Source organism: Alligator mississippiensis, chromosome 2 (genome assembly GCF_030867095.1).
Source record: "Alligator mississippiensis isolate rAllMis1 chromosome 2, rAllMis1, whole genome shotgun sequence".
NCBI classification, from domain to species: Eukaryota; Metazoa; Chordata; order Crocodylia; family Alligatoridae; genus Alligator; species Alligator mississippiensis.
This window is the reverse complement of record NC_081825.1, coordinates 295652162-295663601: the sequence shown is the minus strand read 5'-3', so window position 1 is coordinate 295663601 and position 11440 is coordinate 295652162. Positions and strand designations below refer to the sequence as shown.

General features: G+C 47.9%; 1 long non-coding RNA gene across 1 annotated transcript; it reads left to right on the top strand.

The window, feature by feature from the left end:
* The first annotated feature begins 5682 nt into the window (after positions 1-5682).
* On the top strand, positions 5683-11087 carry LOC109281274 (uncharacterized). The gene is made up of 2 exons (XR_009460321.1): positions 5683-6678; positions 8201-11087. It is a non-coding gene; the product is annotated as an uncharacterized LOC109281274 (long non-coding RNA).
* Positions 11088-11440: the final 353 nt, after the last annotated feature.

Below are 11440 nucleotides of genomic sequence, written 5' to 3'. Positions count from 1 at the left end.
AACCTCTTTGGGGCAGCAGCAGTCTGTTAATGTGTATGCATTTGAGCAGGTCTTAGCTTTGAGCAGGGGGTTGAACTAGATGACCCGTTCCGGTCCCTTCCCACCCTCATTTTCTATGATTAGGACAATGGACTTTTATCTCCGAGTCACTTCAGTATGCACCAGCGTTTTACCTGGTGCATAGTTGCCTGCAGTCTTAATTACAAAAAGGACAGCGCTCCCTTAGATAAAATGGTTACAAAACAAAACCTTAGGATCAAAGGCACTTAGACACGCCATGGGCATCTTGCTTCATAACCAGATTCACCTGTGGACTAGGCAAGAGCACACGATGCCCTGCCTTAATCCAGACATCAGCAAGCTGTGAACCAACAACCTTCATTAAAAGTACAAATGTCTCACCCTTGAGCCAGAGGAGCAATTTCTTCAGTTGTAGGCTGATCTCCTCTACTGGATCAACATGGTATAAGTTTCACCAAGGTCAGCTCTGTCCAACTTTGGCATGGCTGGATGTGATGCTGGCATGCAGCCCCCAAGCCACATACTGCATGGGTGGGCTCCTGGGAGTCCTCCCTGCCACACAAGCAGGGCTGACAGTTTGCAAGTCCCCAGGATCCCCCACCATGGGCAGCTCACAGCCTCTTCTCTCCCCCAACCCATGGTGTGACAGCTGAAAATGATGTCTGTGTGATAAAAGTTCTTGCTGAAGGCTCTATGAAGACTAGACCAAGTGTTTTTCTGTTGTTGTTTAGATATTAAGCTATATGTTGTTGCTAAGAGCCTAATTAAAGTTTAAAATGTAGTAAGGCCTTGTATGAAGCAAGGCCTAGTAAATTTAGCAAAGCCTTGAAGTAGTAAGGCCCTGTGGCGTAGTTAAAATTAACCTTATCAAAAGAATGCAAGGCTTGTACTGCTATTGGTCAGTCTAAGGACAGTTGAAGTAAAAAGAATCTGAATGGCTGTAAGTTATCAGCACAGCTCAGAAGTTATAAATTGGCTGACACATCCGGAAATCATCCAGAAGGAAGATTCAGTTCTGTGAAAGGGACTAATTTGCTGTTGACCTGGATCAGTGGGCCCATGGATCTTGAGCCCAAAGACTGAATACCAGGGTCCTTCCCAGTACCTCTCAGACAGCACTGATTGGGGACGCCTGACTTCGCTGAGCTTTGTGGAAAGAGAAACTTGTCATACATCAGGCATCAGAGGGGACTGCCAATAAGTTGCTGACGTGACTTATTCTTGTCTGTCATTGTCTGTCTTGTTACTACGTGTAGCTGTGTTTTTATTAAGTCAATAAACCTTTCATACCTTTCTACCCCTGACCATACTCTCAATCCTGAACCCTCCACTGGCAGCTGGGACACATGAGACCTCCACTGTGAGGGGCAGTGACAGAGACGGCTTCAAGGACCCACAGGTCACATGCCAGCCACTCATGGGACAACCCTGGTCCAGATAATATAGGTGCTACCTCAAGGAAGTTACTGTATTCCTAGCATTTTTCAGCCAGTACTGAATTTATCCTAAAAAAATTGCAGTCTAAAAGTTCAGCCTTCTACCCAAGGCAAGTGGCATTTCTTACACTCCTTATTATGGGCCAGACAACAACACCATGCTACAGCCCATAATGACTCTGTATATTAATGATCTCAATACACATTAAATATAGAATCAGGTCCTTGTAAAATCTTCCTTGCTTACCTAATTTTTCTTTTTAAGGCCACAAAACCAGACATGCTGAACTTGAAGCCTAGAGTATTCATAGATTCATAGATGTTAGGGTCGGAAGGGACCTCAATAGATCATCAAGTCCGACCCCCTGCATAAGCAGGAAAGAGTGCTGGGTCTAAATGACCCCAGCTAGATACTCGTCTAACCTCCTCTTGAAGACCCCCAGGGTAGGGGAGAGCACCACCTCCCTTGGGAGCCCGTTCCAGACCTTGGCCACTCGAACTGTGAAGAAGTTCTTCCTAATGTCCAGACTAAATCTGCTCTCTGCTAGCTTGTGGCCATTGTTTCTTGTAACCCCTGGGGGCGCCTTGGTGAATAAATCCTCACCAATTCCCTTCTGTGCCCCCGTGATGAACTTATAGGCAGCCACTAGGTCGCCTCTCAACCTTCTCTTGCGGAGGCTGAAAAGGTCCAGTTTCTCTAGTCTCTCCTCGTAGGGCTTGGTCTGCAGGCCCTTGACCATACGAGTTGCCCTTCGCTGTACCCTCTCCAGGTTATCCGCATCCTTCTTGAAGTGTGGCGCCCAGAATTGCACGCAGTACTCCAACTGCGGTCTGACCAACGCCCTATAGAAGGGAAGTATCACCTCCCTGGACCTATTTGTCATGCATCTGCTGATGCACGATAAAGTGCCATTGGCTTTTCTGATGGCTTCGTCACACTGCCGACTCATGTTCATCTTGGAGTCCACTAGGACTCCAAGATCCCTTTCCACCTCCATGCCACCCAGCAGGTCATTCCCTAGGCTGTAGGTGTGCTGGACATTTTTCCTCCCTAGGTGCAGCACTTTGCATTTCTCCTTGTTGAACTGCATCCTGTTGTTTTCTGCCCACTTGTCCAGCCTATCCAGGTCTGCCTCCAGCTGTTCCCTGCCCTCCGGCGTGTCCACTTCTCCCCATAGCTTTGTGTCATCTGCAAACTTGGACAGAGTACATTTCACTCCTACGTCCAAGTCGCTGATGAAGACATTAAAGAGTATCGGTCCAAGGACCGAACCCTGTGGGACCCCACTGCCCACACCCTTCCAGGTCGAGACCGACCCATCTACCACGACTCTCTGGGTGCGACCCTCTAGCCAATTCGCCACCCACCGGACTGTGCAGTCATCCACATCACAGCCTCTTAATTTGTTCACCAGTATGGGGTGGGATACCGTATCGAAGGCCTTCCTGAAGTCCAGGTATACGACATCCACCCCTCCTCCTGTGTCCAGGCGTTTCGTAACCTGGTCATAGAAAGAGACTAGGTTGGTCAGGCACGATCTGCCTGCCACAAACCCATGCTGGTTTCCCCTCAGCATAATTTGTCCTGCCGGGCTCTCACAAATGTGAGCCTTGATAATTTTTTCAAATACTTTACCAAGGATGGAGGTGAGACTGACCGGCCTATAGTTGCCCGGGTCCTCCTTCCTCCCCTTTTTGAAAATGGGGACCACGTTAGCCCTTTTCCAGTCCTCCGGGACTTGGCCCGTGCGCCACGAGCATTCGAATATTCCCGCCAGTGGCTCTGCAATGACGTCGGCCAGTGCCTTCAGCACCCTCGGATGGAGCCCATCCGGGCCTGCCGACTTAAAGGCATCCAGTTCTTCCAAATGACTCTGCACCACCTCAGGATCTACGCATGGAAGTCTGGCGCCTTGCTGCTGCCTCTCTACAACCCCAGTGAGAGACTTGTCGTGCCCCTCGCTTAGGAACACTGAGGCAAAGAACTCGTTGAGGAGTTCAGCTTTGTCCCCTCTATCTGTCACCAATTGCTTCTGCCCATTTAGCAGGGGTCCTATTCCTCCCTGGGCCTTCCTTTTACTCCCTATGTATCTAAAAAACAATTTCTTGTTGTCCTTTACTTGGGTTGCCATCCTTAGCTCCATGGTAGCTTTGGCCCGCCTAACTGCCTCCCTACAAGCACGAGCAGAGGAGGTATATTCATCTTTAGTGATCTCACCCTGTTTCCACTTTTTATGTGCTCCCCTTTTGGCCCTTAGGCTGCCCTGGATTTCTCTGGTCAGCCATGGAAGCCTCCTGGCCCCTTTCCCTCTTTTGCCTCGCTCGGGGATCGTCTTGCTTTGTGCCCAAAGGATCGTTTCCTTTAGGCACAGCCACCCTTCTTGGGCACCCATCCCATCAAAACTCCTACTCTGCAGTGCTTCCTTGACTAATCGCCTGAGTGCAATGAGATCAGCTTTCCTAAAGTCTAGCACTTTCACCCTACTAGTTACCTTACCCACTCGCCGTCTTATGTTGAATTCTATCATAAGGTGATCACTGTCTCCCAGATAGCTACCGATTTGGAGGTCCCCTATCATGTCATCTCCCGTTGCCAATACCAGATCCAGTATGGCATTCCCCCTAGTGGGACCATACACCTCCTGTGTCAGGTGGAGGTCCTGTACACAGGTTAGAAACCTGCGTGAGCGATGGGACCTTGCTGTCTGCGTCTCCCAGCAGATGTCCGGGTAGTTTAGGTCCCCCATGACTACCGCCTCTTTAGCTTTTATGTTCTCCGAGAGTTGCCTCAGGAGCCCCGCATCTATTACTTCCCCTTGGTGTGGGGGTCTGTAACAGACCCCTACCACCAAATCCCTTTCTCCTTGCCCCCCATGTAGCCTAACCCACAATCCTTCTACTTCCTCAGCCTCGGATTCTGTCTTGATGAGGGTTGATGTATATTGCTCACTGACATAAAGTGCAACCCCCCCCCCCTTTCTTCCCCGACCTGTCCTTTCTGTACAATCTATAGCCCTCAATATGTACCGCCCAGTCATGGGATGAATCCCACCAGGTCTCTGTTAGCCCCACTAAGTCATAGGTGTTTAGTGCAAGCAGGAGCGCTAGTTCATCCTGCTTGTTCCCCATGCTCCTAGCATTAGTATATAGGCACTTGAGCCCTGTGACTGGCGCCTTTGCTGTCCCTCCGCTCCCAGTCCCATGGGGCCCATTGTTTCTCCCATTGTATTGGGGAGGTAAAGCTTGCCCCAAGGTACCTCAGGGAACCACACTACAGAAGTGGGGATGATATAACTGGGGAAGGTCCTGCTTGGTCCCTTCTAACCCTCATTTTCTATGTTTCTAAGTTCAGCAATGAAGAATGCTGTTCCACCGACTTAAGATGGAGCAACAAATTACTATTATTTATTGCTGAGTAAGGGGGGTGTGCGTGTGTTGTCTTTCCACCTCATGATAAGGCCTTTTCCTTTGAGAGCGATATGAAAGTTTTGAAGCAGGCTTCCTATTCATATGCAGGTCAACCAATTTCGGCACCTAAAAATACAAATATTGGTGATTAAAAGAAGCACTCCGGTGGCTAAATACCTTGAAAACCTGGGCCTAAGCATAGAGAGCTACACAGCAATGGGGAAAGCCATAAACTAAATTTCCCTTTTCAATGGACACACAACGTGGAATCCGTGTGACCACAGAAATGACCGGTTTGGTTGTGCCTGTTGGCCAGGTCCGATACTGCCCACATGCAGAGCTCTGGGCTGCTTTCATTTTCTAGAGGCAGAATCAGATGTACAACATGAATTATGAGAGAAACAAGAAAGTGGAGAGGAGACAACAACAGATAGTTCAGAGCTGGAGCTATTTCTTCCGACATTTTCTCCAGTCCCCTCTGAAAGCTCTCTGGTATGAGCCCACGTGTGAACGAGCAGAAATTGGTAGACTGCATGTAAAAAAGGAGCCAAAAATCTACACTTTTCATGGAAAAACAGTCAACTTGGCAGGTCTGTGCCTGAGAAACCAGGAGGATGCTTGACCTCCTACAGGCAAACGCAGCGCTCGCTCTGCTTCCAAAGAAAATGTACTTCAATTCTAAGAAGTCCGGGCACAAACCCACACCCTGGATTACGAATTCCTGACAGAACGGAATAGGAGGACAGAAGAGCCAGCGGAGAGAGAAAATATATAGTGGGTTCTCCTCCAACACCAATACCGGCTGTCTGTACTTATACGTCCCCAGAACATTATGTTCCCTTTTGGGCGATATTCCCCAGAAAGCTCTCATGGAGGGAAACAGAAAGCAAAGGGCTACCCTTCCGGCCTGTAAGAAGCAGGTCAAATGGACTCCAGCACATCCAGAAAAGATTACAGCTGTACTTTTGTGTTAGGGAAGTAATGCAAAAACACTCTGAAGGCAGATGTGTAGGAAGGTACCAGCAATCGATGCTCTTGAACAAAGAAGAGACTTCCAGGATGAGCTAAGATATGGAACAAACAACGCTGATAAATCCATCCCCTGCCGCCGCACAGACACGGATGGCCACTGCTAACACAAACAGACTGCTCGGGAGAGCTGATGGGCTTGCTTTGATTATGCTCGGGATAAGACTCGGTGCCCTTTGATCCCGTGATGTTTTTGGCGCCTGTGTTACTGTCTAGCAGCAGGGTGTATTTTTCTATCCCAAGGAGCGAGTGGACGCAGCTGCCTGGTGCTGATTTATAGTAGGAAGCGACCGGTAGGAAACCAACAAGTTTCTCACACAGTAAAATTGCTGTATTTTCACTTCCACAACCAGTGAAACGATTCGAGGTCTGGGGGGTTTGGGTGGGGGGCGGAGGCCAGCAAGGCTTTTTCTATACTTGGCATGAATCCCAGCGCAAGGTGATTCAGAAACGATGCTCGCAGCCTGCCACCCCTCTCCGTACATTCGGATTCAGAGGAGCAGACTGCGTTTGGATTCAATCTGGCTCCGGGGATTTTTCATTTTAATGGCTCTGCTTTCTGCAGTGACACGAGCCTGTTCCTAGACTGCACTTTCCTGCATTAGTCTTTCCGTTGCTCAGGGGTTTCCTTGCCGGCCTTGCATTTGCATTGTGCTGGGCTCAGAACGCACGTGTGCATGTGTACGTGGGCACACGAGAGCCAGTCAGGCCTGGCGCACAGGCTGCAGGGGCCGTCTGAGACAGAGACCGTCTCTTTTATTACTGCGGCAAGAAAACAGGAACGGTAAGCCCCCACTGTTATATACTGCATTTACTCAAATACAGCATGCAGCTTATTTTAATAATGAGCCACTGGAAATTGGAGTGCATGTCTCAAATTAAAAATGCAGGGAGCAGAGAGCCCAATCTGCCTGGGCACCTCTAGAGGCACTGCCAGCGGGGGTCAGACCCCTCAGCTGCCATGGCAGGCGCTGCTGGCTGCCCACCCAACTCAGCTCAAGACAAGAAGAAGGGCCAGGCAATTTGGCACAGCCAGCAGCACCTACTCCGTTCTTGCAGCTAAGGGGTTAACCAAGCAGCCCCAGGTTTTTGCTCCCTTCCCCCACTGCAGCTGCCTGTGTTTTCCCTGGAAAAATCAGATCCTGATCTTTTTTTTTTTCTTCCTTCATTCAGCCTTTCAAAAACGAGATGCACACCTTATTTCGGGGGTGCTGTGGTATGCCAGAGAATACGGTAGCTAACGATCACGACTGAATGGGCCAATATAGCCCATTTATGGATAGCGGAGCACTTCCCAATCCTTTCCACGGCCACCCCACTTCCAGGCTCTGACCTTGCTTCCCATTTCAGCCTGACTTCCCTCCCTCAATCTTTTGGGGGCTCTCAACCCCCTCTTGTTACATGCTCAGCCCTTGCTTGGGGCCATTACCCATTACTCAAGGCTGGTTCCTGCTTCGAAGTTTTCTTTACCTATTTCCTACCAGTCTCAGTCACATAGCGAGCCAGCCCCCTGGCCATCAAATAGACCTACCAGTCTCAGAAGCTGACAGGGCAGCTGTTTCCTATTGCAAACTGTGGCAAGCCAAGGCTTTCCGCACAGGGCCTGATAGTCACAGCAACAGCAGAGATAGCTCTAGCCTGGCCCATCATTTTGCCCAGGTTTACTCTCACCCTTGCCACGGGCATGAATGGAAACATGGCAGAAGGGGAGGTCTGGTTTAGGGGACGGCTGTTTGTAAACACGTGTCATGGCGTGATGAATGGTGTGGAAATCTCTATGCTTGAGACAAGCAATAAAGATCACATGAGAGAAGTTTGAAAAGTCGGCTCTGTAGCCCATACCTGGCTAATCACACGGGGTATTATATGCACACACATGCACATGGCAGCTCTAGTAATATAAAGGGCCAGGGTCGTCATCGGGTATAAATCAGTGATCCCGCCTAAAATAAGCGAGGGGCAGAAGCAACTATCATTTTAAAAACCACCCTAAGATCCCCCTCCCCCTCAAAAAAAACCTCCTGGGTCTTTTTCCATCCCTTTTTCCATTATGTAAATAGCCTCCCTCTGTTATGTCAACATGCTGCAAAACCCCTTTCAGCACAGATGAAAGGCTCACAGAGGAAATCTCCTTCCCCTCCCAGATGTGAGCAAGATGCCTAAAAACAAAACGGAGCTTGTGCCCTGAGGCAGCCCTCCATCTGAAGACACCACTGTCTCTAGGAAGCCCGTTTGACCTACCCACTGGTCGGTGGTCAAGAGCCCGCTACAGCAACCTGACCTGACCACTGCCATTTCACTTCTAGGATCCAGAGGAGCAGGCATGAAAGTCAGCTATTCAGAGAGGAGAAGGAAGCACGCAGCAGATGGCATTTGAATCCTGTGATCGCACACAGCATCCCCGTCACCAATAATTAACCCCTTTCTTGCACACGGAGGGACGGCCTGCCACTCATCTCAGTTCTGTGGTTCCTCAGCCCAGAGACAAGAGGGACGGTACGTATTGCTATTAACCTCTGACCTGCCGCAGTTCGCATGTGCAAAGCATCTCTCAGACATGATAGCAGAGGGGCAGGTCTTTTCTTTTCCCTACTTCTTTTGTCTGTTCTGAGATGTGCTGTCCAGCGGCCAGGGCTACAGGGGGCCGCTAAATCCTCGGGGAGGGGGAAAAACCTCTCCATTCAGCCAGGATAATCTGCAAAATAACTACCGAGCGCAGAGTGATTATTCAGAGCCGAACCCCTCGGGCGGACAGAGGGTGAGGCTTCCAGGATCTGCAGCTTGGAGGACACGACGCCTTGCATGGGCGACTTTGGCACACACACACGAATGGGATCTCATGGGCGAACATCAAGATGGAAGAAATGCAGACGTTTTCATGAAGGGTAAGCAAAACTGATGGTACAACATGAGATTCTGTCATACCAAGAAAGTGCTCCCCCACACACAACCCCAGCCAATGACAGCAAAAATAGCATAACACCAACCCTGCAAAGGTGGGCAGCCCGTAGGGCAGGTCCACAACCAGGCACAACATGGTTCTGTTCGGGGTCCATCCAGAGCAAAGCAATGACCATTAGATCCATACCTCCCTGGACCCACCAAATAATCTTCATTCTTTAGTAATAAAATATATTTATTGGCTCCCATGACAAAGCTTCCAAACAAGGATCTGTCTTTAATTTCAGCAAACTGGGACATTTCCCTTACACCACGATGATAGGGATTTAGGAAAGCTATCCCTGCTCTATGTCTTTCATCAACTCAAGACCAAGAGGACTTTCCATTTGGGACTTTTCCAGAAGATACGAAAATGGTTCTCTACAGCATTTGGTTTCGCAAGAGTAGCCTGCAAAAGCATCTGTTTGTCTTTTTTCACTGGGATGCTCTCCAGAAGGGGGAGTTTTCCCTATTCAGAGCTTTTAGCATGTTTCCTGTAGAGAGATTCATTCATTCATTTCCTTCCACCACCCCATGCTCCCATTGTCAGTATTGCCCTACAGAATATACAGCATGCATTTTTGTTTTCCTTATTTTAACCAAAGGATTCAATTAAATTTTTTTTCTACATAATATTCCATGATTGGGTAAATTAAATTTAAAGCTACCCCCTCATTATGACTTTGCAAACAAAAACATTATTTCTAGGAAAATGCAAACATCTTGGCTTCCACCTTTTCAATTTTGTATCATCAAGGAAATTACAAGACAATCAAATCACTGGTAGAAATAAATCAATTGGCTATATACTGGTATACATTTTTTCTATAGGAACGTATGGAAATATTGACAATATGAAGCCAAAATGGGGATAGGAACTGAACAGTAAACATCTTCAGATGACTGGAAAGGGACGATGGGAACCATCCAGAGGAACTCAAGACTGAAGAAAGTTTACTTACCCATAACGGTCAGTCTTTGAGAGTGTCTACGAGTAGCAGTCTGCTCCCAGGCCAGGCTGAAGCAATTGATTAAACTTTGGCTATCATCCAAACACACACACACACACACACACACACACACACTTACTATGTAATAATTAAAACACTTAAATTAGCTTTGTAAGAGCTATAGCAGAAACCCAAACATTTGCTCCAATAGAAATACTATGCAGGTAAACCCCAGATTCCACCTTGGGTTAACACTACAGGCAGGCCTCAGACTTACGACACAATCGGTTCCTGAAAACCACATCGTAAGTCGAAACATTGTAACTTGGAACTGATTTTCCCATAGGAAACAATGTTATAAATGTGGGATTGGTTCCTGAACCAAGGCCCGATACCCTATTTTCCCCAATAAGAACCCAGAATGTTGTACTCAATCAATTATAGATGAGTAATATAGCTACATTAATGTATTTATATTGTAAACAGCAATCATATTGATTTGGAAGGACTTCTTTGAGGAGACTTTGCTGGACATTTTGAAGGGCTCTTGGTTGGACTTTTTGAAGGGCTCTTAGCTGGAGTCTTCGCTGCAGGCTTTCCTGGAGTCTTGTCTGCTTTCTTAAAGAAAGTGTCCAAGGAAGTTTGGACAGATGTTCTCCAGGGGGATGGGCGATGCAGCGAACTTGTTCACTGGCATGGCATCTCATCGGATCAAGCATCATAAAGTCAAAACTGATGTCAGAAAGTTGAAACAGGGTGTCAATTTATAAATGTTGTAAGTGCGAAACGTTGTAACTCGAAACCTTGTAAGTCGAGGACTGCCTATATTTAGGCTTAAGACCATCAGACATCCCAGCCAAAGCACACGCATCTCTGCATGTGCTAAACCAGTTCAACAAGCACCAAGTGGGAAAAGTATTCCCCTTTCACAGATGGTCAAAGGCTACAAAAAGTTTTTCGTGTTACAGGGGTGTAGGTTGTAGCCGCGTTGGTCTAAGGACATAGGCAGACAAGGTTCTTTGGGTTTTTGAACCCGAAAGCTTGCTTAATAATTGTTTTCCAACTATTAAAGTTGGTCTAATAAAAGATATCAGATTCACCCAAAGAACCTTGTCTACAAAAAGTTTTTGCAACTTTCCTAATGCTTCATCCTCTGCAAATCCAACCTCAAAGCCATCTTGGCATCTAGATCTGTGAAGACTCATCTTACCCGGGCGACTGAGGTTTTGGAAAGAAAGGAAGGAGATTGGTGTTCTGGTTCAGGTGGGAAGGGAACACTGCTCAGATAAAGCACATTACCCCGGTCTGCCTCCAGAGTCTGCACTGGCTTCCAATCGCTTTTCAGGTGCAATTCAAGGGTCTGGTTTTGACCTATGAGGCCCAAAATTATCTGGACTCCATGTGCCTAGGGAACTGCCTTCTCCCTTATATTCCATCATCACTAAAATCAGCCTCCCACAAACAACATGTGAGACCCAAGTCCATTTGGCAAAAAACATGCAGGTCATCCTCAGTAGTTGCTCTTCAGCATCTCCCTGCTTCGTGTTCCCTCAGAGCCCAAGCCTGGACACTTGCCATATCCATTGCTAAACCTTCCTATTCAGGCAGACCTTCAACAGGAAGGGATATATTTTGGGCCATTGTCTGGGGAGCTTT